A 4,092-nucleotide genomic window follows, 5' to 3' on the forward strand; every position below is an offset into this window, starting at 1 on the left:
AAGAGTTAAGGTTAGGGTTATGGGAATGGTTAGCTAATGTGCTAAATGGTTGCAAAGTAGCTAAAAAGTAGTAAATCGTTGAAAAGTTGCTAATTAGCTAAAATGACGAAGTTGTCTGTGATGATATTTGAAATAGCAACCTTTGGGTTGATAGATGTTTGCGTTATAAGCCTACCCATCCACCCCACTTTCATTTTTGCCTTATGTAACAATCTGTTTTACGTAACCATACCAAACGTAACATGGCATACTAATTTGAGTGTCCCGGAATTAAGTTTACTATGTTACGTCTACTCTGAGACCAAACTGTATTTTTTCATCCTCAGGCTCACAGACACACTTCCCATCACAATCTATTCAAATAAATGGGGAACATTACCCAATAAAGATCTTCCAAGTCTGATTTTTTTCTTCATAATACTGTAATGTCAACAAGTGGCCAAATGGTTTCACAGTGCATGAAAGTGTTTTTGGAGTGCCATAAAGTTTAATTGCCCATATACACTATTCTGAATGGAGCTCCCATCTCTCTGAGGTCTGCGCAGACTGCACTGAAGGCCTCCTTCAATTTGTGAGTTGTCCTGATAATCTTATCAGGAGGTTGCTGCAAACTGATGAAAAACCTAGTGAAAACCCTAGTTTTAAGTTGAATATTATTTGCTAGTTCATGATGGTCAGCCAGAGGAATGAATACCAACGCTTTAAATCACCTCATTCTACACATCAGTAGCCAAGCTGCAGCTCCTCATTACAGATGTACAGTGAGGGAAAAAAGTATTTGATCCCCTGCTGATTTTGTATGTTTGCCCACTGACAAAGAAATMATCAGTCTATAATTTTAATGGTAGGTTTATTTGAACAGTGAGAGACAGAATAACAACAAAAATATCCAGAAAAATGCATGTCAAAAATGTTATAAATTGATTTGCATTTTAATGAGGGAAATAAGTATTTGACCCCTTCTCAATCAAAAAGATTTCTGGCTCCCAGGTGTCTTTCATACAGGTAACGAACGGCGATTAGGAGCACACTCTTAAAGGGAGTGCTCCTAATCTCAGTTTCTTACCTGTATAAAAGARACCTGTCCACAGAAGCAATCAATCAATCAGATTCCAAACTCTCCACCATGGCCAAGACCAAAGAGCTCTCCAAGGATGTCAGGGACAAGATTGTAGKCCTACACAAGGCTGGAATGGGCTACAAGACCATCGCCAAGCAGCTTGGTGAGAAGGTGACAACAGTTTCTGTGATTATTCGCAAATGGAAGAAACACAAAAGAACTGTCAATCTCCCTCAGCCTGGGGCTCCATGCAAGATCTCACCTCGTGGAGTTGCAATGATCATGAGAACGGTGAGGAATCAGCCCAGAACTACACAGGAGGATCTTGTCAATGATCTCAAGGCAGCTGGGACCATAGTCATCAAGAAAACAATTGGTAACACACTATGCCGTGAAGGACTGAAATCCTGCAGCGCCCGCAAGGTCCCTACTTTTATCCTGTAACAGTTACTACAGTACTAACCTCTGCTGACAACTCTCGTCTCAGAGCAGTCGTATTATTCTAGTATGTGAATTCAGATTATTCTGTATGCGAATCAGAAGACACTCCGCTTGTAGCAGATGTTATGAGATAATTGTAAGTTAATGTATTTGCATTTATGCGATTTGCCATCACCCACATATGTTACGACAAGATAACAAGTTCAATTATATGTATTGAATTTCAATGTTATAATGTGTTTACGGAATTTGGAAAATCGTACAATATGTAACGCGATTTTGGCAAAATGGTGATTGTTACGAATTCTAGCTAAGTGGCCGAACATTAGCTAGCGTGGGCTAACATTAGCTAGGCTAGGGTTAGGGTTAAAGTTAGGGTTAAGTTTAAGAGTTAGTTAAAGAAGTTAAGGTTAGGGTTATGAATGCGTTATAGCTAAATGTGCCTAAATGGTTGCAAAGTAGCTAAAAATGGTAAATCGTGAAAAGTTGGCTAATTAGCTATAGACGAAGTTGTCATGCTGATGAGATTTGATAAATGCAACTCTATTAGAATTAGATTTGCGTTATACAAGTCCCTAGCCATCACCCCACTTTCTTTTGCCGGTTAGTAACAATCTGTACGTAAACCATACCAAACGTTAACATGAGCATACTAATTTGAGTGTCCCGGAATTAAAGTTTACTATGGTTACGTCTTACTCTGAGACCAACGTATTTTTCATCCTCAGGCTCACAGGACACACTTTCCCATCACAATCATTCCAAATAAATTCGGGAACATTACCCATAAAGATCTTCCAAGTTCTCCCGATTTTTTCTTCATAATACTGTAATGTAAAAGTGGCAAATGGTTTCACAGTTGCATAGAGAAGGGTTTTGGCAGGCCAAGTTAATTGCCCATATACACTATTCGTGAATGGAGCTCCCATCTCTCTGAGGTCTGCGGCAGACTGCGCACTGAAGGCCTCCCAATTTGTGAGTTGTCCTGACCTAATCTTATCAGGAGCGATTGCTGCAAAACTGTTGAAAAACCTATTGAAAACCCTAGTTTAAGTATGAATATTAATTTGCTAGTTCATGATGGTCAGGGCCCCAGAGGAATATGAATACCACGCTTTAAATTCACTTACATTCTACACATCAGTAGCCCAACTGCAAGGGCCCTGCCCTTTGTTTCCATTACAGATGTACAGTGAGGGAAAAAGAAGTATTGCATCCCCCTGCTGATTATGTATGTTTGCCCACACTGACAAAGAAAAAATGTTATCAGTCTATAATTTTAATGGCAGGTTTATTTGAACAGTGAGAGACAGAATAACAAAACAAAAAATTCAGAAAAAAATGCATGTCAAAAATGTTATAAATTGATTGCATTTTAATGAGGGAAATAAGTATTTGACCCCTCTCAATCAAAAAAGATTTTGCGCTCCCAGCTGTCTTTCATACAGGTAACGAACGCGCGATTCTAGGAGCACCAACCCCCCCCTCTCTTAAAGGGAAGTGCTCCGTAACTCAGTTCGTTACCTGTAAAAGACACCTGATCCACAGAAGCAATCAATCAATCAGATTCCAAACTCTCCACCGTTACATCGGGCCAAGACCAAAAGAGCTCTCAAGGAGGTCAGGACAGATCTATCATAGTTTACAAAGGACCTGGATGGTCACAAAGGCCTCGCCAAGCGGCTCTTGCTACAAGACCAGTGCAACAGTTTGCTGAAATAGTGATCACATTCTTGTATTCCAATGGAAAGACAACACAAAAGAACTGTCAATCTCCCTCAGCCGGCGGGCTCAGCAAGATCTCACCTCGTTCGGTAGTGTGCACATGATCATTGAGAACGGTTGAGGAATCAGCCCAGAACTACACAGGGGATCTTGTCAATGATCTCAAGGCAGCTGGACCATAGTCATTCAAGAAAACAATTGGTAACACACTATGCCGTGAAGGACTGAAATCCTGCAGCGCCCGCAAGGTCCCCCTGTCAAGAAAGCACATATACATGCCCGTCTGAAGTTTGCCAATGAACATCTGAATGATTCAGAGGACAACTGGTCGTGAACGTGTTGTGGCAGATGAGACCAAAATGAGTTCTTTGGCATCAACCAACTTTGCCGTGGTTTGGAGGAGGAGGAATGCTGCTATGACCCCAAGAAACCATCCCCACCGTCAAACATGGAGGTGGAAACATTATGCTTTGGGGGTGTTTATCTGCTAAAGGACAGGACAACTTCACCGCATCAAAGGGACGATGACGGGGCCATGTACCGTCAAATCTTGGGTGAAAACCTCCTCCCTCAGGCCAGGGTATTGAAAATGGGTCGTGGATGGGTTATTCCAGCATGACAATGACCCAAAACACACGGCCAAGGCAACAAAGGAGTGGCTCAAGAAGAAGCACATTAAGTCCCGAAGTGGCCTAGCCAGTCTCAGACCTTAATCCCATAGAAAATCTGTGGAGGGAGCTGAAGGTTCGAGTTGCCAAACGTCAGCCTCGAAACCTTAATGGACTTGAAGAGATTTGCAAAGAGGAGTGGGAAAAAATCCCTCCTGAGATGTGTGCAAACCTGGTGGCCAATACAAGAAACGTCTG

The sequence above is a fragment of the Salvelinus sp. IW2-2015 genome, linkage group LG22, assembly GCF_002910315.2.
Source record: "Salvelinus sp. IW2-2015 linkage group LG22, ASM291031v2, whole genome shotgun sequence".
NCBI classification, from domain to species: Eukaryota; Metazoa; Chordata; class Actinopteri; order Salmoniformes; family Salmonidae; genus Salvelinus; species Salvelinus sp. IW2-2015.